General features: G+C 43.1%; 1 long non-coding RNA gene across 1 annotated transcript in view; it reads left to right on the top strand.

Moving 5' to 3' along the window:
• Positions 1-1135: 1135 nt before the first annotated feature.
• The window catches only part of LOC139262370 (uncharacterized), a 63221-nt gene continuing 39436 nt past the window's right edge, over positions 1136-24920 (top strand). The window contains exon 1 of the long non-coding RNA XR_011592957.1: positions 1136-1159. This is a non-coding gene — a long non-coding RNA (uncharacterized lncRNA). The remainder of the gene's footprint in view (positions 1160-24920) is intronic.

The raw sequence follows: 24920 nt of genomic DNA, 5'->3' as shown, positions 1-24920 counted from the left end.
GCAAAAAATTAAAAAAATCAGCCCCTTTAAATAGCAGCCGCAGCCTTTAAGAGCCGCAGCGGTATATCATTTCCCACCCTCCAATGTCAGCGAGATTCCAATACAAGGTCAAGCCATGTTGGGAGGTACCTAGTATTGAGTTAATGCTATACACTCACCATGCCAAGGCTCTAACATTTTAGCATTAGGACCAGAAAACTCCTCCAGCATCTCCTGCGGAGCAAGCTTACTTGAGCAACCACTATGGCAGACTCTGAGGGAAATCATTACAGTTGCAAACCATCTGTTGAATGAAGTCTGTTTGAAAATCCACTCAAGGCAGAGACAACAGGCATTTTAAAAACACTGTAGTGCCTCCCTGATTTAAAAAAAAGTTTAAAAAACTTTCCATTGCGTGCAATACTAATCAACTATTTTCACTCCAAGTCTGGAACCACTTAGACAGTTGTCAGTTTTTAATTAAATGCAGAACCATTCGAACATTCCAAAATCAAAACTAATTGAAATTAATGCTTTTCACTGATAATGACACTTCATTAATTATAGCTTGCAGTTTCCAGAACCACAACACAGTTTGATCTGATGGCAATACAGAAGCATTTATTTAATGTAATCAGATACTTGCATCAAGGTGATTATAGTTTATAGGACTTTTTAAATAAATGATGGGTAAATGAGTAAATACTGAAACGATTTAATATTACTGATTGATCGGTGTATCTCAATGTTACACATCATTGTCAACTAGCATAAAATAAACATGCATAAAGGAATAAACAATGCAGTATAATATTTTTTGACTTAAGCTGTTTGATTAATAGTACAAAAATTAATAATGCTTTAAAGGAAAAGGTACACTGGCAGAGGTTTCTATGTCAAATACATGAAAAAAACAAACACATTTTCAGCGGTCTTGTACTCTTCTGTAAATTTGTATTGTGTGCACGGCCTGTGATATTAAAACTGCACTTTGAGGCACTTAGTTCCTTGTTCAGCATTCCTTGGCAAGACTTCCTTGTGAAAAACATTAGACATACCATTACGGTTTGAAGGAGGGATTCATGCAGCATCGTGGGAGCACCATCAGCACAAGGACGACAGCAGTTCAAGGAAAAGAACACCACCGCCCCCACCTTCTCAGTGTAACCGGGGATCGCCAGTAAGTTCAGCTTCGCCAGTGTCGCTCACATCCCGTGAGCACATCTTTCAAAATAATCCTTCTCGACATGGGGATAAATAGCTCTAGGTGCAATTAGAAAATGTTTAACAATCAACACAGTGAATGTTAAGAAGAAATATCAGGAATGGAATACTCTGTGAGTGAATGCCACATCTCTCCCTCTCTCCTTCATTAACAGTGCCTACTAAAGGCTGAAATGGGTGCTCCCAATTTGTCCTGCAGTCGTTTTTCAAACAAATATAAATTTGTAGAGAATCCTTTTTCAAAAGATGACTTAGATCAGGAATTAAGCCCCCATTTTGAAAACGTGAGTGGCCTCAAGTTGAAAGCATTTTTCAGAAAATCTAATACGAATGCTTTAATGTGCAATATGAGGATCTCTCGTCAAGTGAGATGACTCTCTGAAATAAAGGTAAGCCATTTCTAAGTAATATGTCTGTACTATACAGTATAAATGCACACGAGGCCCATGCTTGAGAGAAGGTCACTCTGTGACCAGTAACCTTTATTAGCCAGCACTGAAGTGATGAAGGTGGGTGGAGCTTCCCCTTTTATACCAGAAAGTCCAGGTTAGGAGTGTCTCCCACAAGTTCACCACCTAGTGGTCAATGTTCCCACGGTGTACAACGCAGGTCAGTTAATACATGGGTTCCAATGACAGCAGAATACATGACATCACCTCCCCCCAAAGTCTTATTGGGATCACAGGTTAAGTCTCTCTGGTGGTTTACGCTCCCTTGTAGAGCGCGTGAGTTGGGGCTCCGGTTGTTGGGCGCTGGCCTGAGTGTCTGCTGTTTGCGGTGCCTCAGGCCTGTCCGGACTGCCCACAGTGACTGGGCTCTCCTCCACTTGGTTTTGGTGTTTGTTCACCTGTGCTGGAGTAAACTCTACATCGTGTTCTTCCTCTGCTTCTTCTATGGGGTTGCTGAACCTTCCTTTTGTTTGCTTCACGTGTTTGCGGCAGATTTGTCCATTGGTAAGTTTAACTACCAGAACCCTATTCCCCTCTTTGGCAATCACAGTGCCTGCGAGCCATTTTGACCCTGCAGCGTAGTTGAGGACAAAAACAGGGTTATTGACATCAGTAATCTCATTCCTGTCATGGTGACTGGCGCCTGCTCTCAACAATTTCTTTCATGGTGAGGTGTATAAGGAATAACCTGGTTTTGAATGTCCTTTTCATTAGCAGTTCTGCAGGTGGAACCCCTGTGAGCGAGTGTGGTCGGGATCTATTGGCCAACAGGAGGCGTGATAAGCGGCTTTGTAGGGAACCCCCTTGGATTCTGAGCATTCCCTGTATGATTATCTGCACAACTCGTTCCGCCTGGCCGTTTGAGGCCGGCTTGAACGGTGCCGTTCTGACATGGTTGATTCCATTGCCTGCCATGAAGTCCTGGAATTCAGTGCTTGTGAAGCACGGGCCATTGTCACTGATCAAGACATCCGGTAGACCATGGGTGGGGAACATTGCCCATAGACTTTCTACCGTGGCAGAGAATGTGCTTGAATTTAAAATGGCACACTCAATCTATTTGGAGTAGGCGTCTACTACAGCCAAAAACATTTTTCCCATGAAAGGACCTGTGTAGTCCACATGGATGCGTGACCATGGCTTGGCGGGTCAGCACCAGGGGCTAAGGGGGGATCCCTGGGTGCGTTGTCCAGCTGAGCACACGTGTTGCACCTGCGAACACAAAGTTCCAGGTCTGCATCTATGCCTGGCCACCAAATGTGTGACCTGGCAATTGCCTTCATCATGACAATGCCTGGGTGCTCATTGTGAAGTTGCCTGACAAACATCTCTCTGCCCTTCGGGGGCATGACTACTCGGTTTCCCCACGGTCGGCAATCGGCCTGAATCGAGAGTTCATCCTTACGCCTATGAAACGGTTTAAATTCCTAAGGGCATGCCCCGTACGTGGCTGCCCAGTCCCCATTCAGGACACATTTCTTGACTAAAGACAGTAGCAGGTCTCTATTTGTCCAGACTTTAATCTGACGGGCTGTCACGGGTGAGCCTTCACTTTCGAAAGCTTCAACAGCCATGACCATCTCAGCAGCAAACTCGGTTGCCCCCTCAGTGGTGGCTAGTGGGAGCCTGCTAAGTGCATCAGCGCAGTTTTCAGTGCCCAGCCTATGCCGAATTGTGTAGACATAAGCGGCTAACATGAGTGCCCACCTCTGTATGCGGGCCGATTCATTTGCATTTATGGCCTTGTTGTCGGCCAAAAGGGACGGTAGGGGTTTGTGATCTGCCTCCAGCTCAAATTTCCTGCCAAACAGGTACTGGTGCATCTTTTTTACAGAATATACACATGCAAGCGCTTCCTTTTCCACCATCCCATAGCCCCTTTCTGCCTGGGACAGACTTCTGGAGGCATAAGCTACCGGCTATAACTGACCCTTAGCATTAACATGCTGCAACACACACCCGACCCCATAGGACGACGCATCGCACGTTAAAACAAGTTTCTTACATGGGTCATATAGCGTTAACAGATTGTTGGAGCATAACAAATTGCGTGCTCTATCAAAAGCCCTTCCCTGGCTGTCCCCCCCAGACCCAATCCCAACCTTTGTGTAGGAGCACGTGTAGCGGCTCTAACAGCATGCTCAATTTGGGAAGAAAGTTACCAAAATAGTTCAGGAGCCCCAGGAACGAACGCAGCTCCATCGTGTTATGGGGTCTGAGTGCTCTCTGGATCGCTTCCATTTGGACACAGTGGGTCTGATCCTGTCTGCTGCTACCCTCATCCCCAGGAATTCTACCTCTAGAGCTAGGAAGACGCACTTCACCTTTTTCAGTCGCAGCCCTACCCGGTCCAGTCTGCATAGCACCTCCTCCAGGTTGTGGAGGTATTTTTCAGTATCGCAACCCGTGATGAGGATGTCGTCTTAAAAAATCACCCTCCTTGGAATCGACTTGAGGAGGCTTTCCATATTTCGTTGAAAGATCGCGGCGGCTGAGCGAATCCCAAATGAACATCTTGTGTGTCGTGATGGTGGTCAGCTTCTTCGACTCACTCGCCAGCTCCTGGGTCATGTAAACTGAGGTCAAGTCCAATTTTGAAAAAAGTTTGCCACTGGATAACGTCGCAAAGAGGTCCTCCACTCTCGGTAACGGGTACTGGTCTTGGAGCGACACACGATTGATGGTGGCCTTGTAATCACCACATATCCTGACCGATCCATCCACCTTGAGAATCGGCACAATCGGGCTCGCCCAGTCACTGAATTTGACTGGCGAGATGATGCCTTCCCTCAGCAGGCGGTCCAATTTGCCTTCTATCTTTTCCCGCATCGTGTACAGCACCGCTCTGGCCTTGTGGTGTACTGGCCTGGCGTCCAGGTTTATGTGAATCACTACCTTGGTCCCCATGAAAGTGCAAATGCCGGGTTGAAATAATGAGTCAAATTTGTCCAGGACCTGTGAGCATGATATTCGCTCCACAGAAGAAATTGCATTGACATCGCCCCACTTCCAGTTCATGACAGCAAGCCAACTCCTCCCCAGTAGTGTGGGACCGTCCCCCGGGACAATCCAGAGTGGCAACCTGTTCTCCGAATCTTTGTGGGTCATGACTACCGTGGCGCTGCTTAGCATTGGAGTGATCTCCTTTGACCATGTCTGTAGCTCTGCGTCAATTGGCAATAATTTTGGCCTCCTGGTCTTGGACACCCACAACTTGGCAAACTGTTTGATACTCATCAGGGACTGGCTGACCCCTGTGTCTAGCTCCATTGATACTGGGATGCTATTGAGGAGCACTTTCATCATTATCAGTGGCGTCCTGGTGTATGAACTGTGTATGTGCTCCACATGAACTCGCTGAACTTCAGCTTCCAGCGATTTCCACCAGTATTCATTTGGCCTGGTAGGGCTTACATCGGACCCGTCCTCCTCGTACATCAACCTGGCTGCAGGCTTCCTGCACATACACGCCAAGTGACCGCTGACATTAAAGTTTCTGCAGGTATATTGCTGATACCTGCAAGCTCTGGATGGGTGTTTGCCTCCACACCTCCAACATGAGCTGTTTTTGGAACAAAAGTTCCATTACCAGTCAATCGTCTCTGACTGTCTCTGTAACTGTCCTTAGCGCACCATTAACAGGTGTTGATGGCCCCATTACTGGCCGCATTGTCCCTTGCGATAGCATGAATCTCCGTTCAGCTAGCCATTGTCTCTGTTGAATTCCCCCTTTGGGTTCGACTACATGCTCGGGCATGTCCGATTGCCCCTGTCTGCCTGGAGAACTGTGTCCCACATTAACAATGTTGATTCCCTGTCCATTTGCTGCATTTAAACCAAGATTTTTGTCAAATATCATTCTGGTCTCTCCCTCCCCGAGATAAATGTCTGGACCATCAAAGCCGCCGTTTCCAGGGTCAAGTCTTTGGTCTCAATCAGTTTCCTGAAAACCCCAGCGTGCCCGATGCCCTGAATAAAAAAGTCTCGCAGCATCTCCGCCCTGCATGCATCTGGGAACTTACATAGGCTCAGCAGTCGCCGGAGGTCTGCCACGAAGTCTGGAACGCTTTGCTCTTCTCGCCGCGTGTAAAGCGGGTGTCTCGCCATGTGCATGCTGCTCGCCGGTTTAAAATGTTCCCCGATCAACTTACTGAGCTCTTCAAAAGTCTTGTCCGCCGGCTTCTCTGGCGCTAGAAGGTCCTTCATCAGGGAGTACATCCTGGATCCACAAACCATCAGGAGATGAGCCCTGCGTTTGTCGGCCGAATCCTGTCCCACCTATTCCTTGGTGACGAAACTTTGCTGTAGTCTCTCAATAAAGTTGTGCCAATCATCACCAACACAGTACCTCTCATCTGTGCTGCTAGTGGCCATGCTCGCATGGTTTAAATCCCAGTTTCTCATCACCAATAATATGTCCATACTTTACAGTATAAATGCACACGAGGCCCATACTTGAGAGAAGGTCATTCTGTGACCAATAACCTTTATTGGCCAGCACTGAAGTGATGAAAGTGGGTGGAGCTTCCCCTTTTATACGTGAAAGTCCAGGTTAGGAGTGTCTCCCACAAGTTCACCACCTAGTGGTCAATGTTCTCACGGTGTACAACTTCGGTCAGTTTATACATGGGTTACAATGACAGTAGAATACATGACACGAATGAAGTGATATACAAGCAGATCTAATATGAAGAGCACAAACTACAGTATCTTAAGGCATTTACATGGTTCCAGGAGAATCGAGGCTACAGTGTTGCCCTATCACTGACCCACACTTCCCATGAGCGCAGCCCCTCCTGGCAGCACGACGTAGCAGAATCAGCCCTCATATGTATCTCAATAGATAGCAGAAGCAACGAGAGCTTAAATCAAAAACCTTTTGGGAGTGGTTGGTGCATTGGATTAAAACAGTGTCCTTTCACCTCAGAAACCTGGGATCAAATCATCTCAAACCAATGGACGGAAAGTGTCCTCTCTCATTTGGTGCGAGGGTCCTATGTGAAACAAGTTTGAGAAATTCAAGTTAAGTTGGGCAGAACAGAAAGCTTTTATAATTTACGTCTAACCTCTGCTGTAGAATATGCAACAAAATATAAATGCTAATGAATTTTAGCCCAATATGTCTTTTCTCTGTGTTGTGCTCATTGTGGTCGTCTATATTCAACAACATATTTCAGGAAAATTCATTTTGAATAAGACAGAACATATTGCATTTCTCAAAGTCCTCTGGAGGATTCAATGATATTTAGGTTCATAGAGTCATACAGCAGGGAAGGGGGCCATTCGTCCCTATGTGTCTGTTCTGGCTTTTTGAAAGCGCTATCTAACTAGTCCCACTCATTTTTCCTTTAACCTACGCAGTTGCGAGGACACGCAGCGGTTTGGAATTCCTGTGCAGCCAGTCGCCAGCTTTTAAATCCAAAATCCGGGCATGAGCGGATTTTTGAATGGGCCGTGCAGCCCGTTAAAGGGGCCTCGCAGACCCAAAAGAATGAGAGGGTCCCACTCCCCTACTCTTTCCCCATAGCCCTGCAAATTTCTCCTTTTCCCTTTTGAAAGTTACTATTGAACCGCTTCCACCCCCTTTTCACGCAGTGCATTCCAGATCACTACAACTCACTCGGTAAAAAAAATACTCTTAAGTTCCTCTCTTGATTTTTTGCCAATTAACTTAAATCTGTGTCCTCTGAGCCCGGCGTCAGGATGGGAAACTCGCAAAGTGCCGGGACATGTGCGCTCCGAGAGAGGCCTGGGTAAGGGGGGGGAAGAAAACCTTTAAAAAAAACCACAAAAACATTCCCAAAACATTGCCCACGCCACCACAACACAAATTGCTAAGAAAATTTAAAGAACTCGCACTTACCTTCGGAGTACTTCACCTTCCTCTGCGCCACCGGCTATGCTGGACCGCACTGATTTCCCAAGCGGTCATCGCTGGCGCACTTCCGGGTGGATGGATCAGGCAAATGTCCAAACTCCTGCCGGTAATGCAACCAGAGGCGTTGCACACCCAGCACAGCTCTTTCCAGCGGTGCTGCTGATGCTGCCGCAAAACCAGACCGGAGCATCGCGACGGGGCGCAGGAGGCCTGAACGCCGCCTTTCACGTCGCTCCAGGGCGAAATCCGGAAAGGACCGGAAAATCCAGCCCAAGGTTCTTAATATCATTCTCTGAAATGTAACTTGGAAAGGCCAAGTACGTATAGATTTTTTATATCTGCATTAAGATTCCTTAATATGCCACACTTCAGGACAATTTCACACTTTCATGAACTGCCCTATCAATGCCCTAACCAATCTCCTGTAGCAAAAACATGTGACGGTTGGAGCTTTACATAAACGTTTTTTTTTTAATCTGCCTTTGCCTCTTTGTTACATAATACAGGTTGATTTAAAAAAAACTTACTGTTCAGTCGTGTAGAAGAGCAACAATAACTCGCAGTGTCTTTATCGAACTGTGCCACCGGTGGTGTGCAACAACATTCTCACTTAGATGTTGGAATGTCTCAGCTATAGGGCCTGACTGTTCTGGACACCTTTGCCAACTGTGGCTTCTTACCATTGAAAACAATAAGAATTTGGTGTGAAGGTTTCATTCCTCCCTTTCCTTCGGTCCATTGCGGGTTGTCTTGGCAACGTCACAATATGCCAGCACTTAGTTTATCTGAGGAAGTCATATTCGTCAAGGTTCAGAAACGTCCAGTTTGCTCTTTTTTTCCTGCACTTGACAAGAAACAGAACTTCTGGAATATGCTAAAAATTTGATGCTTTGGTGGTAACATAGGAATTTACAGACATAGTTTATTTATACAGTACACTTTCAAAACCGATTGCTATTTGCTAGAGGTCAGCCCACTGTAAAAGAGGCAGAGTACATTTGACTCCTTTGATTTTGGTGTCCTCTGGGCTTGCATCTTTCTTCATTTTCCGTGGCTGCTTATGTCAATACCTCTCCCTCTGGCTTCATGAATGAACAATCAGGGCAAAAACGTTTCTTTTTTTAACTTACAGTGCCTTACTGAGAGATCCTATTCAAGAAGACTAGAAGGCTGGCATGTGTTGGAAAAATCTTCGGTCATTATCTCTGGGTGAGGTAGTGGAGGCAAAGCATCACAAGAAGATTAGTACGTTTCCCCCGCAGTCGCCTAACTGTATATTTTATAAACAGTGCCTGGACCACTCAACCAACATGAGTCACATCCTCTGCTTGACAAGGGCTATCCACTGTCACCTGCCATAATCTGATGATAGGATTTGCTTGACAATCTTGCTAATAACTGGTAACTATACAGGCCCCGAAATATAATGGGGCCAATTATGCCAGTTTTAAGCCACTGAGCCAGGTCTTGCCCCTGTCAATCCTCCTGTAATCTGTGGACGCAGGGGGCTGGAAATTTGGTTGTGTACCACCTCTGCTAGCACCCTGGAGGGGCGGTAATGCTGTCGAGCATTGCTTACTGCCCGGCTATGCACCTTGCAGCGCCCTGCCGGCAAATTTGGTGCTGGTTTGGTGCAATGTGCTACCGCGTGTATTTTCAGTCAGATCATGGCGTCAGTCACCGTGCAATGAACCGCGAACAGCCCGATTGCAAAATTAGGTGCGTCCGCCTCATTTAGCGTCCGCCCCAAACACGCCGGAGAAACCAGGCAGTAGCACCTTCCATGGGTGCTATCTGCAGCCTATTTAAAGGGAGGGAGGAGGAGCATTAATCGGGGGAAACATTGAGTAAAACGTTTCTGCAGAGTACGCAGCGTGAAACTCTGACATTAAAGCGGCAGATTGATCTGCCATTACCGCGTTCTTACAACTTGAGTGAAATAATTTAATTGAGTGAAATAACTAGTTCACCAGTGTCGGCTACTCCATGGTCTTGTTAGGTGGTGTCTAGGTGTAAGGGCTGTAGGCGTCTGGATAGGAGGTCTTAGCCCCCCCATGGGTTTACAGGCAGCACGCTCATAACTCCACCTCTCTGAGGAGCAGTGTGTGAGAAGGCTACGCTTCCAAAAGAAAGTAGCTGACAGAGATATACCATCCCCTATAGGTAGACCTGCAGCCTCACATCAGCACCAGGACTGTGCTGCCCCGTCGCAGTGAAGGTCACTGTGGCGCTGGCCTTCTATGCCTCTGGCTCCTTCCAGGCTGCATCAGGGCACATATGCAGAATCTCTCAATACACTGCATATCGTTGCATTCTCCACGTTACAAAGGACAGCGGTAAGGGAGGCAATGTCGGACGAGGCTGATGCTAGGGGACCAAAGGTCAGAAAGGGAGGTAAATGGAATAGCATCTAATTGATTTCAGTGCCAATGAATGAGTACCCAAAGATACAAACAGGATATGCTACAATGCACCAAAGGCCATTAAGTTTCCAAAAAAAGAGAAAAGATAGATTAACGGTTCAGATATTATCCTTCTTCAGAATTCATTTCTGACCTATCTCTGACGAAACATGGAAACACAGAAACATAAAATTAGGTGCAGAGCAGGCCGTTCGGCCCTTCGAGCCTGCACCGCCATTCAATAAGATCATGGCTGATCATTCAACCTCACTACCCCTTTCCTGCTTTCTCTCCATACCCCTTGATCCCTTTGGCAGCAAGGGCCATATCTAACTCCCTCTTGAATATATCTAATGAACTATACTCAACAACTTTCTGTGGTAGGGAATTCCACAGATTAACCACTCTCTGAGTGAAGAAGTTTCTCCTCATCTTGGTCCTGAATGGCTTACCACTTGTTCTTAGACTGTGACCCCTGGTTCTGGAACTTCCCAGCAACGGGAACATTCTTCCTGCCTCTAACCTGTCCAATCACGTCAGAATTTTATATGTTTCTATGAGTTCCCCTCTCATTCTTCTAAACTCCAGTGGATACAAGCTCAGTTGATCCAGTCTCTCCTCATATGTCAGTCCTGCCATCTTGGGAACCAATCTGGTGAACCTTCGCTGTACTCCTCAATAGCAAGAACATCATTCCTCAGATTAGGAGATCAAAACTGAACACAATATTCCAGGTGTGGCCTCACCAAGGCTCTGTACAACTGCAGTAAGACCTTCCTGCGCCAATACTCAAATCCTCTAGCTATGAAGGCCAACATGCCATTTGCCTTCTTCGTTGCCTGCTATACCTGCATGCCAAACTTCAATGACTGATGTACCATGACACCCAGGTCTCCTTATACCTCCCCTTTTCCTAATCTGTCACAATTCAGATAATATTCTGTCTTCCTGTTTTTGTCACCAAAGTGGATAACCTCATATTTATCCACATTATAATGCATCTGCCATGCATTTGCCCACTCACCTAACCTGTCCAAGTCACCCTATAGCGTCTTAGCATCCTCCTCACAGCTCACACCGCCACCCAGCTTAGTGTCATCTGCAAACTTGGAGATATTACATTCAATTTCTTCATCTAAATCATTAATGTGTATTGTAAATCGCTGGGGTCCCAGCACTGAGCCCTGCGGCTCCCCACTGGTCACTGCCTGCCATTCTGAAAAGGACCCATTTATTCTGACTCTCTGCTTCCTGTAGCCAACCAGTTCAATATCCACGTCAATATGTTACCCCCAATACCCATGTGATTTAATTTTGCACACTAATCGCTTGTGTGGGACCTTGTCAAAAGCCTTTTGAAAGTCCAAATACACCACATCCACTGGTTCTCCTCGTCCACTCTACTAGTTACATCCTCAAAAAATTCTAGAAGATTTGTCAAGCATGACTCCCCTTCATAAATCCATGCTGACTTGGACTGATCCTGTCACTGCTTTCCAAATGCGCTGCTATTTCATCTTTAATAATTGATTCCAACATTTTCCCCACCACCGATGTCAGGCTAATTGGTCGATAATTCCCTATTTTCTCCCTCCCTCTTTTTTTAAAAAGTGTTGTTACATTCACTGCCTCCAGGCAATAGGAACTGATCAAGAATCTTTACCTGAAACATTAACCTGTATTTTGTCTTCTCAGCATTATTCTGTTTTCATCTTAGGTAGCTACCATTTGGAGGTTTTTGTTCTTTTCATCTATTTACAAAATGGGACTGGGTGGTGGGTGGATTGAGTTTATATTATCTCGGTGGTTCACACTTGAATGAGAAACTTCTGAAAAAAACCCAAATTATTTTCATGAAAAAGATAATTGCAGGGAGGCAGGGGAGGGAGAGAAGGGACATTCTTCCTCAGCAGCACTGGACAAAATGGCATCTTTGGTGCACCAGATACCGTATTATAGCTTTAGTAACATTTGTATAATGTCAAAGCCCCACAGACTGAAAATTATAATTTTGTTCCTTTTGTAGAAAAAAATGATAAGTATTGTGCTGACTGTGTGCCAACACAACGTGCAAATATCTCATTGGCCCTATTGTCCTTGTTCGTAGGCAAGAAAACAAACATAATCTGCTACCATCTGCCCTGCCATCTGATGAACATGTTTGGAGATACACCCGCCCATTTAGTCACACCAAATAAATGCCAGAAACATCCGCTTCAATCTGGTGGCTTAGAATTATTTTTTTGTCAAAACAAGTATTCAAAATCTACCAGACAGTCCTGCATGAGTTCACAAAGTGACAAGCAACAAGAGGATTTTAAATCCATTTGGGTGTCAGGATGTCTCAGAAAAAGGATAGGCCAGAGGCAGGGTCATAACCTTTAGTTGGCAATCTACATTGAGCCATTTTAATGGATTATCTGTCATTGGGGGCTTGATGTTTCAGGCATCGAAATAATATTGAAGTGTTGACTGCCCAAGGGTACTTTCAATGAAATGAAACATATTTGCAATGCCCACAACTAATCAAAACTAATTAAAAACAGAATTCAAACTGTGATTATTACTAAAATTATAAAAAGGTTAGCAATATGAAATTTCCCTCAGCACAGCTCAGAATTTTTTTCAAATAAGTTCCATTGCAGATCAATTTGTTAGTTGCATGCTTTGTTAATATAGTTTGCTGAGGTTATTACAGGTGACTCTGATGGACCAGACATGAAGGTTTTGTGATTAATTGCCGGTGTTTTTAGTGTCCCCCCTCCCCTTTTATAGGGGGCACTTGGAGAAAAAATATGAAGGTTTTGTGAATTTGAAAGTATATAAGCACAGTGAGACACTGTAGTGTTTTACCATCCAGAGTTTGAATCTGTTAGCAAACTGATGAGAGGTTTAAACTCTTTCACCTGAAAAGTTGTTCAGCAGGAGTATTGTCTGGTTCCTCACCTGGTTTTTGTTCAGCTATTTGTTGTAGATAGTCATCTCCCCTCCTCCTGTGCCATGTCCTTGTCTCTTCATACAGCACATGATGGTGGCCTTAGAGACCTTGGCGGGGATGCATTGTAAGACACCCCCTAATCTGTCCAAGCATCTGAAGCACTGCTTTGAGGCTTTCTATTGACAATAATTTAACAGATGTTTGGTTGAAAGTTGAGGTGTAATCTCAGGTTCCCAGTAACAGTTTTTAAATATATTACAGGTTTCAAACATAATTCTAGACCTCAACAATTCTTTATAAATCAGGCGGTAACATCCAAAGTGACACATAACTGAACACTTGAACTTCTTATGGGACATTGCTTTCACACAAGTGGTTGTACAATCATGTTTTCATTTATAATCACGGTGCCCAAGAATAGTAACCAAAGTGTTCACACTTTAATATGAAATTCGTCTGTCCATTATTTTAATCTGTTTATTTTAAGAGCATACTTTACCAAGATCACACAGCCACAAACATTGATTGCATTAGGCGTGAAAATTCATCCCGTCACGTTTGCACATTGTCATAAGAAAAACGATCCACAGATCCTGGGGCTCCACTTCTTCCTAACCAAAAAAAAGATTGTTTACCAAAAGCTCTTTCATGAAGTCAGAGCTCCTTCATAATATACAATCATTGCAGTGCCCTGGACCAACATCTATTTACAGACATACATCACTGAAACCAACTTCAGACTGCCTGGCCTGGTTTAAGGCCTGCACATTTATTTCTTTGAAAGCCACATTTGAAAATACCACTTAAAAATTTTGAGGAACTCAAGTTGGAGGCAATTTCCTCCGTAGTTTTTAGAGATTGAAGTGATTGAATTGATGTCATGATAACATGTTAAATCACCACAGTAACCAGGCCTGGACTAGCTGTTGCAGGAAAGATGTCCATCCCATTCTGAACTGCATGTGAATCAACAACACTGATTTAATCAACTTGGATCTAGGCACCGCAGGAAAAGTAACGGCCAGGGCAAATGTTAGGACATTTTGGGATAGACTTCAAACTTGCTGCCCGGGGTGTAAAACTGCTGCCATTATAGAAAATGCCCCAATTTCCATTTCCAGACAACAAGTTGAAATCTACCCCATGTTACGATACTAGCTGTACCAGTGGGAGCTCGAAGCCCCATGTAGTACCATGAGATACAGAATGGGACTGCTGCCAAATTTAGTGCTCATTTATGAAAATGATTAATGAAAATTTTATACAGAGGAATAACACTCCTGTATAAACTAAGCTGATAAACGGGAGTTCTATCTCTTTGGAAAGCTTAGTCTCTGGATTCCCTCACCAGCTATTAAATTGCTTGGCTCTGTTTCTTGTCATGAAAGGAAGTCTTGAGACAACATTCTCTAGTTTGAGATAACGCCCTTTCATCAACATTAAAAAAAGTAATATTCACAGGTGTTGTTGCTCTGAAAGATGGCAGGTTCTGCTTCTCATAAAAAAAACCTTTTCTTGATGTTAGCTGACCCCATCACACTTTAGTCTAACATCAGGATGTTGTAATCTGTCATTGGTGCAGTCACAGGGAAAATGCAACATCTGCAAAAGTATCACTTTCGCTGTAATTATACTCCCACTCTTGTATTGAAATACAACTGTCCCCTGTTGTATCAATGCAAAATTGGGAATATAACTGGGGTGGCAGATAGATGATATGACTCGTGAATCCCGTTATGCTGTGGGGGTCTTGCAGTATATCTCCAGTCTGCTTCAATTGCGGTGCAGTACAGCATCTTGGAGGGCTGCACCACATCAGTAGCATAGCTATTTCTTTTAATTGACTTTGCTGTAATGTTTGTAACATTTATAAAGTTTCTGCAAAGTTTCTCCGAATTTAAAGAACAGTTCTCCAGTCCACTAATGTCTCGATTTTAATATCTCATCCTCGTGTTCAAATTTCACCACAGCCTCGTCCCTCTATCTCTGTAACTTCCTCCAGCCCTACAGCCCTCTGAGAACTTTGTGTTCCTACAACTCTGGCCTCTTATAAATCCCACTTCCTTCATCCTGCCATTGATGGCCCTCTATGCCCTAAGCTCTGGAATTTCCTCCCCGAACCTCTTTGCCTCTCCACCTCCCTTGCTTTAAAGTGCTTCTTAAAGCCTAACACTTAGACCAAGCTTCTCGCCACCCATCCTAATCTCTCTGCTTTAGCTTGTTGTCAATTTTTACGTTCCTGTGAAGCGATTGCAACATTTTACTATGTTAAAGACACTATAAAAATGCCAGTTGTTGTTGTGGTTGATGCGATTATCTGTGTGTGAATATTCAACCTGATCGTCATCGTCCTCTGAAGTCAATGGGATACCCATGGCCAGGTAGCCAGCAATGGCTTTCTGAGTGCAAAAAAGGGGAACCCAGTCAGAGGGACAGTAAAGCTTTGGTCCACCTGACTAGTGTATGCTCAACTCGTGTCAGATTGCTGCATGCAATAGAAGTGCAACTTTAGTGACTCCGGCAGGTGACCATGGAACTCTAAGCTCTAGATTCGGGGTGAAATTGATCTCTAGCTGCAGTGCAAAATGGCGATCGTGAATCAGCAGCCCATGTTACACCCTGTCCAAGTTTCTTTACCATTGCCGAAGACCAATTTCATACCCGCCCCATGTCACGCACCTGATTAACTCAAATATCAAATCTGTAGAACAGCAAGAAATGACAGCTAATGGATTCTATGGAGGAAGTAGAAATAAAAAAAATTACATAAATGAAAAACTTGCATTTATGTAGTACCTTATTACAATCCAAAGTACTTCATATCCAATCATTTACCTTTTTGAAGGGTAGACACCATTATTATGTAGACAAAAGTAGCAGCCAGATCGTAAATAGCAAGATCCCACAAATAAAAAACAAGAGGAGTGACCAGTTAAGATGTTTTTGGAGTTGCTGTTTAAGGAAGGAAAGGACATTAGGAGAACTCTATGCCCTTCAAATAATGTAGTGGGATCCTTCATGCCCTCTTGATCCAGCAGAACATTCAGACAGGGCCCTGGTATAATGTCTGATCTAAAAGATGGCACCTCTGACAATACAACAGTCTCTGAGTATTGTACTGAAATGTCAGCCTAGGTCACGTGTTCAAGTCCTTGAGTGGGACTACCAATTGAGCCAAGCTGCGACTTGAATAAAAAGCCAGTTATTTCCCATTGGCTTCCTCTGACCTTAGGGAAGAGCTGGAAATTTCCGAGCAGAATTCCCATCTACAAAGAAATGCTCCAGTGACAGCAATTAGCCTCTAATCGATATTCCGGTGTATTTGTTTGCAGCAGTTAGATCTCATGGCCCTAAAGGGCCATGCTGGGTTACACACTGCTCCACCTCGCGAGCAGAATAATGCAGTGTGCATCACGTGGTTTCATGATTCTGTTCCGTGCATCTGTTGACTTAATGTGAGAATTACCACATGAAATCCACTTTAAATACTAAAAAGTTTTGATGTTTTGTATTGAGAGCTGCAATACTCTCAGGGTTCAGAAAATTTAAGTCAACAACTTCATCATTACAGCTTATAGCATTATCCAGGCCACTATAGGGTGTCGCCTCATTTAACATGACCAGCAATTACTTTTTGGAATTATTTAAAGGCTCCTTGCACACTTCCAATACATATCGGAAAATCGTCACCACATTGTCCAGGATTTTCTGTCCATTGCAGTGGGGCCTATCAGAATTTACCCAAAAGTCTCCGCGTCAGTGCTCCTTTTAAGAAAAAATGTTCTAAAAACAAATTATAATTAACAATAGCTTTTTGTATTTTTTTTCAAACATTTTTATTTCAATATCAAGTTCTGATGATATCATCTGGGGAACTGGGGTATTGGAACTGTACTAGAGTAGCCTGTTAGTGACATAAATTGATAAATATACAACCTGGGATAATTGAACAGCAGTATTTGCTAATGTAATTCCCCTGCATTGTTGGAATAATTGATCCTTTCAGATGTTACTGTGGTCAATTTTAAATACAAATGTTAACAATTTGCTAGGATGAACAGAGCAAAGTACAATATATTAATGCTAATCATAATTCACAATGGGTTTGAGTTCTGTTAAGAATCCTGGGGTGAAACTCTCTTCAAGTACTTGTAATAATTGAATGAATGGAACTTGGATTCTGCATACTAATTTGGTAAGTTTTAAAATCATTTTTGGATTGTGTGCATTGCCGGCAAAGCCAGCCTTTATTTCTTGTCCCTAATCGTCCTTGATAGGGTGGTGGTGAGTTTTATTCTCGAACTACTGCAGTACCTGTGGTAAAGGTACTCCCACAACACTGGTAATCAGGGACTTCCAGGAATTTTACCCAGCGACAATGAAAGAACATTGATATATATCCAAGTCAGGATGGTGTGTGACTTGGAGGAGAACTTGGAGGCGATGGTGTTCCCATGCACCTGCTGCTCTTGACCTTCGAGGTGGTGGAGGTCATGGGTTTGGGCTGTCAAAGAAGCTTTGGCAAGTTGCTGCATTGCTTCCTGTAGATGGTACACTATGTAGCCACGGTGCATTGGTGATGGAGGGAGCGGATATTTAAGGTGGTGTGTGGGCTGCCGATCAAGCAGACTGCTTTGTTAAGAAATTGTGAATCTAAACTCACAAATCCCTCTCCTCTTCCACATCACCTAGCTTTCCTCCATTCAAAGCATAATTGTTACATTTAGTTTTCTTAACAAAATGTACCACCTCAACTGACATTGAATTTCTTCTGCCACTTCTTTGCCAATTGCACCATCTTATCAATATCCTCTTCCTTTGGGCCTGAGAATTAATAACTATGCCTGTTATTGGTATTGTCTTAAAATTTCAACATCACTCCCTCTTGCCAAATCATTGATCTGCACCGTGAACAGAAGCGATTCCAGAGCAGAACCTTGTGGAGCCCCACTACTTACTTCAAACCATTCTGAGAAAGTGTAGTTAGCACCTGCTGTTTGGACAACAGTCCTCAATATCATCTCAGTGTTTGTAGGTGGATCCGGGGAGTTTGTCAACATTACAGGGGATGTCCTGGAAACAAAAACAGTTTGAAAAGAACTAATTTACAGGGCCATCCCACCAACTGCACCACTAGCCTTAGCAACTGCTCAATGCACCACATCCCCATCACTCACCTAGCAACAGTCTCTATCAAACAGGATTCAGACCTCACATTCATTGCCTCACCTCGGGGGCTGCATTTATTTCAGTGGGGGCCAGGACTTTCTCGAACTTAGGACAGGCTGGGGAATGATTTGAAGCCATTAAACTGTAAGGAAAAAAACTCCACTGTACCAGCTGGGTATAAAGTGGTTCAAATCTAAGGATTGAATTTAAAAAATGTGTTATATTTATGCGATCTATACATGTAGTTTGTTTTAAAGAAAAATGTAGCAGACAGGGGCTCAACTATTTAGGACTTGAAAGAATTGATTATAACCTCAGTGGTGAGTGGCAGTCGACTTAATGTTTATAAAACTTGGCATTCATTAAGAATCACATCACTAAGAAAATAAGCTGTAAATGCCTGCATACATACGAATTTTGGCAGATGAAACGGCTCATTTAATAACGTTAAAATGCCCTATGATGGGGACATTGCAGCTTTTATATATATATATATCCTATGTGATAGAAAGATATTCTCAACACTATTAAGTTGGCTTGGTTGAATTCGGCCACTGTTGATTTTGTTATACAAGAATATGAGTTTACCTATTTGTTATAAATGCATTGATAGAGATAAGTATCAGCACGTATCCAAAAGACATATTTCTGCAGGCGTGACATTACAATAACAAAGCAACACCATAGCTTTGACTGATTTTGAGCTACAAAAAAATGTTTGCTCAATTGGAAAAACTATTATAAATAAACTATTAAAAGAATATTGTGGATAGCACTTGTGTGGTCATCATATCATTCTTGCTTGACCAGAGGCAGATTTCTTGCTTCTGAGTCAGAAGATTGTGGGTTAAATTCTCATTCTAGGATATGAACACAACTTGACTGACACTCCAGTGTTGAGGAGGTGTCTTTGATGTTGATGGTACTATTATTTGGATGTGGTGTTAAACTTGGCCTGTTCCAGTAGATCAAGTGGTTGCTAAAAATCCCATAATACAGTTCAAGAAAAGAGCAGATAGTTTGCCTGGTGCTGGCCAACATTCCTCCCTCAATCAACAGCACCAAAAAAAGATTAACTGGTCATTTATCTTGTTGCTGTTTGTGAGACTTTGCGCAAAATTGGCATCATGTTTACTGACACTACAGCAGTCACTGCCCTTCGAAGCGATTCACTGTATCTGGTGCATATTGGATGTACCCGAGGGACCTTATAAAGGTGCTATATAAATGTAAGTTCTGCTTTCCAGGTTGGAAAATCAGGGTTGTGGTCCGATGATTTCCCAGCCAATGCTCCGTGCAAGCTCTCCTCCTCCGTGCAAGCTCTCCTCCTCGCCAGGAGTCTCCGAAGGAAACAGCCTGATAAATTCATCTGAGGTGCAAGCAGTGCAAACTACAGTTTCTATTTGTTTTAAAACACATAGAAACAAAATAGAAATGATGGCTGCAGCATCCACGAAGCAGTCTTGATGTGGCACTGAACTAGAGCAGGGAGACTAAGGGAGAAGGATTTTTTTTCCCCCATTTTATTCAGCCCTTCAAAATTAGTGCACTTCACCTGAATTGCAAGCAGCTATTACATAATAGGGAGTGCTGGCAAAACTACACTCATAAAGGTGCAGTTTCCTGGTGCAGGAGAGGGAAAGATTTCCACTTCTTGTGCTCACTATCAGCTGTCTGTACTCCCACTTCTCAAATCCAGCACACGATGAATCAGAGACTTTAGTATAGCTCCTTCTACTCTGCCTAACACTATACTTTGAATGACTGCTGCGCATTGCTTGTTATTTCTTACACCTGTCACTCTTATAACACCTCTGAGTGAAACTGATCATTTTGCATCATTTTTCGAGTGTATGGTGGTCGCAATCAATTCTCCGATTCGCACTGCCAACAGCTACAATTATCGTCTCCGGTGGAATGTTCATCCCACCCCTCCCCCCCCACCCACCCCCAATCCCAACCCCCACGCCTTTTTTGTAAATTATGAATCGTTTTGTGAGGTGGGTCAATGCCCATTAGAAAGTAAGCTGAGGCTTCCCAATCTCATTTCAGATAGTACCTTTTTGCCCGGCAGAGAGATCTTCATTGCATCTGTTTAGGCTGGAGTTGGAGTTGAAGCCAGGTAGCAGGGAACAACATGGAACCTCAATGTGCTTACCAATCATCCTAGCTCATAATTTCAATTGTCTCAGCCCTTTCCAAAATGCAAACTCCAGCCTCCAATCATTCGCTTGCACAAGGTTATGTGATGGTTTCTTGGATGTTTCCCTAACTACACGAAAATTAATTTGTGTTGCAAAAGCGATCTTAATGCTGTTGTAAGATATGCAAATCAAGTCCTTAAAATATACAAGTATCACTGTACTTCATCTTGTGATGGCTTATAAGGCCAACTGCCACTTAGTTTGTTTTCAAGTGTGTACTGAACAAATGTACAAGGCCTCAAAGCTTCATGTTGACTGCTGTGTGCAAAGCTGATGCTTTTTAAAGAAAGAAAGACTTGGATTTATACAGCGCCTTTCACAGCCATCAGACATCTCAAAGTGCTTTACAGCCAATGAAGTACTTTTGGAGTATCGACACTGTTGTAATCTAGGAAACACGGTAGCCAATTTGCACATAAGCAAGCTCTCACAGCAATGTGATAATGACCAGATCTTCAGTTTTTTTGTTATGTTGATTGATGGATAAATATTGGCCAGGACACCAGGAAGAACTCACCTGCTCTTCTTCAAAATAGTGCCATGGGATCTTTTATGACTGCTTGAAAGAATAGACAGGGCCTCAGTCCAATCTCAGTCCAGTAACATCTCATCCAAAAGATGGCACCTCCAACAGTGCAGCAGTCTGTCAGTACTACACTGAAGTGTCAGCTGAGATTTTTTTTGTGCTGAAGACCCTGGAGTGGGACTTAAACCCACAACCTTCTAACTCAGAGGCAACAGTGCTACTCACTGAGCCACAGCTGACACTGTCAGCTTTTTGCATTGAATCTAGTGTTATTTTTTTTACCATTTGTGCTTCTCTCTGCTGCAGAGCTTTTATATCCTTGGCTCACATCTTGATTCCTTTGGTCATGGTCTCACTTCCCCCAGCTACAAGCGTGCTTCCAGGATTTTGTTCCCTCGCCGACAGGCACTTTGAACAAAATGGAAGTCTGTGCTTCAAAGCATTGTGGTCCTACAGGGATAAAATTTGCTGCTGTGAGTTATGGGTTTTATTTCTTCCATAGAACATTACTGTTAAAATATTAATCAGTTCTAATCATTTGGTACTGGGCAACAGAGAACTGTATCTGTTCACCTAGGGGACATGGCTTTGCATCTAGCTCAAAAAGATTGGTTTGAATGTCTTTTTATGAACGAAATGAATATGGACACTCTCCCACTTAGCATTAACCCTCTTACAAAACTGCCCAAAGCTCAGCACAGGGCAGCAACAGATTGAAAGCCTAACTCAAAGGCGACAGAGAAATCAAAAATTCACACCACTGCAGTAATTCAGTCTTCTGAGGTTGGGAAGAAATTGTATGGAGAAATATGGATGGAGCTTCCACCTACATCTGGTTCGTGCTGTACTTGACCTGGGAATATTGACATTGGGTGCAGAAAGTGGAAAATGATTCAATTCCCTTTCATAACCAGACCTCACTTTAATGACCACAAAGCTTGGATTGTGTCTTTATTTGAAGAAACAACCATGTCCTTTGCTACAAAGTTTGCTTATGTTAATATAGTGGGTTATTTTTTACCTTTCTACAAATGTTTATTATTCTACTTGTGCACAATGATATTTGCTGTATCCCTCCATAAGTTTCCCTACGAGAATGCCAGCAGAAGATGTGTATCTGGAGCCACAGTGACAAAGGTTTCTTGTTGAAAGTAATCATTTGATACCGTTTGGCGGTTATGCATCTGTGTTCTCTGGCAGTCTTAATAGTCGGAAGGTATGAAGTGGGGAAACTGATGGTGACTATGCATCCAATTCATGGTGTGCAAGGAAATTGTATTGATGCCTCCTGGTTAGTTGGAAAGCGTGGTGCGCTAACTGGGCTGTTGGGATTGAGCTTTGGATTTGTAGAACATCTCCAGGAATCTGAAGCCAAGCCCCTGCATATTCATTCTGGACTTCCAGAAGGCATTTGACAAGGTGCCACATAAAAAGTTACTGCACAAGATAAAAATTCACAGGGTTGGGGGTAATATATTAGCATGGATAGAGGATTGGCTAACGAACAGAGAACAGAGAGTCGGGATAATTGGTTCATTCTCTGGTTGGCAACCAGTAACTAGTGGGATGCCGCAGGGATCAATGCTGGGACCCCAATTATTTGCAATCTATATTAACGACTTGGAAGAAGGGACTGAGTGTAAGGTAGCCAAGTTTGCTGATGATACAAAGATGGGAGGAAAAGCAATGTGTGAGGAGGACACAAAAAATTTGCAAAAGGACATAGACAGGTTAAATGAGTGGGTAAAAATTTGGCAGTTGGAGTATAATGTTGGAAAGTGTGAGGTCATGCACTTTGGCAGAAAAAAATCAAAGAGCAAGTTATTATTTAAATGGAGAAAGATTGCAAAGTGCAGCAGTACAGCGGGACCTGGAGGTACTTGTGCATGAAACACAAAAGGATAGTATGCAGGTACAGCAAGTGATCACGAAAGCTAAAGGTATCTTGGCCTTTATTGCAAAGGGAATTCAGTATAAAAGCAGGGAAGTCTTGCTACAGCTATATAAGGTATTGGTGAGGCCACACCTGGAATACTAAATGCAGTTTTGGTTTCCATATTTACGAAAGGATATACTTGCTTTGGAGGCAGTTCAGAGAAGGTTCACTAGGTTGATTCCGGGACGAGGGGTTTGACATATGAGGAAAGGTTGAGTAGGTTGGGCCTCTACTCATTGGAATTCAGAAGAATGAGAGGTGATCTTATCGAAATGTATAAAATTATGAGGGGGCTTGAGAAGGTGGATGCAGAGAGGATGTTTCCACTGATGGGGGAGACTAGAACTAGAGGACATGATCTTAGAATAAGGGGCTGTCCATTTAAAACAGAGATGAGGAGAAATTTCTTCTCTCAGAGGGTTGTAAATCTATGGAATTTGCTACCTCAGAGAAATGTGGGACATTGAATAAATTTAAGACAAAAATAGACAGTTTCTTTAACGATAAGGGGATAAGGGGTTATGGGGAGCGGGCAGGGAAGTAGAGCTGAGTCCATGATCAGATCAGCCATGATCTTATTGAATGGTGGAGCAGGTTCGGGGGGGGGCCGTATGGTCTACTCCTGTTCCTATTTCTTATGTGCTTATTTTCTTATAATGTTTAATTTCTAAATATCATTGTGTGCTGAATATTAAATCAATGCAAAGAAAACAGTGTGAATATGGTTATATTTGAAATAAGCGATTGTTCATTTAGTGAAAAGAAAAATATGTTTGGTGATTAATGGATTGGTTAACTGGTCGACTTAATCAGGAAATGAAAGAATTCAAAGAAAAAAGCCCATCCAGAGACCAGGTGGGTAACATTCAGCCCAACAGATCAGAAAGTCCCAAGTCCCAATGATAGCAGGTCTCAATTTAGGCAGCAATTATTGTGTAACAATTAGGTTGGACAGGGGGAAAAAATCAGTCAGGGTTCCTGCTCCTGCTTCTTGTCCCCTACTGGATTTCCTGCCAACATTCACTGTCTTGACTGACACATGAAGAGTGACCACTTCAGAGAGCAGACTGGAAGGAGAAATTTGTATGTACTGAATGGTTGAAGCTGCCATTAAGTTTATCTGTGCTTGTAGCTCTTAACACCTGAAACATATCATACATGTATGAATGATGGAGAATTGTAAGGACCAAGTTGAGGTTATTTGGAACTGACTCCAGGGTGAATGCTTTGTAATCTTTTTCTTGTGCAATAAATTATGTGAAGCAGCTGCCGAGGAGGTTACATGATACATGCCGCCCATGGGTCAAAGGTAGAAACCTAGAATCAAACACAGCAAATGTAGATACAGCAAATGGATATAATACATGGCAAACAGAACTAAAACGACCAAATCAAAGGCATTGCCATGTAAATTTAATGGGACAGATTTTCCTCTTTAGTACTTGGTGTAAGACATCATATGAGTTGGGCACATAGAGGAAAATTGAGCAGAAATGATTACATACCCATTATGCAGCCCTCCCAATTTCCTTCCATTAACTTCTACTGACCGAAAGTCAGATGGACTGTGTGAGGGGCATGCAATTCTCCCCCAACTGATCTTCCTCTATGCACTAAATTAGCAAGCGCTAAAAAGGAAAATCTTCCCCAATATGTGTCATCTTTCTGTCGTTTACCTTTGGTCTTGGGATCCAGGACTGTTTCTGCCATCACTCAATTCTAAAATCTTCAAGCTGGTGAAAATAGTCCATAATTTTAATTGTTAATGATCTTATAACAGAACTTATACAAACACAACCTCCCAAAAAAGAGATTTGAGGTGAGATCAGCCTGTGATAATGGCATACATATATGCTTTAAAATGGGTTGATGCCTTTTTTAAAGAGCGGGCAAAGGAATTTCATGCCAAATGTTAACATGCCCATGAGCTAATTTTGAACACTGCAATTTCATCACAATCCGCTCTAATCTAATTTGGCTTTGAGCAGAAAATACAGATAACTGGTTAATATACTGGGGAAAGGTGATTATTGCTGTACAGAAAATGTTCTAGATGTTCCATTTTGGCTGTGGGTTTCCTCATTCTATGAATGTAACTGAATTTCACACATAAAGTTCACCATCATCTTATCAAGGACATAGTCCTAAAATTGGCTTATGCCAGCACAGGCAGGAAAGAAAAAGGGATGGGCTTGTTCAACCTAAAGATTTGTTT

This window comes from Pristiophorus japonicus, chromosome 4, assembly GCF_044704955.1.
Source record: "Pristiophorus japonicus isolate sPriJap1 chromosome 4, sPriJap1.hap1, whole genome shotgun sequence".
Lineage (NCBI taxonomy): Eukaryota > Metazoa > Chordata > Chondrichthyes > Pristiophoridae > Pristiophorus > Pristiophorus japonicus.
This window is presented reverse-complemented; position numbering and strand designations above follow the sequence as displayed.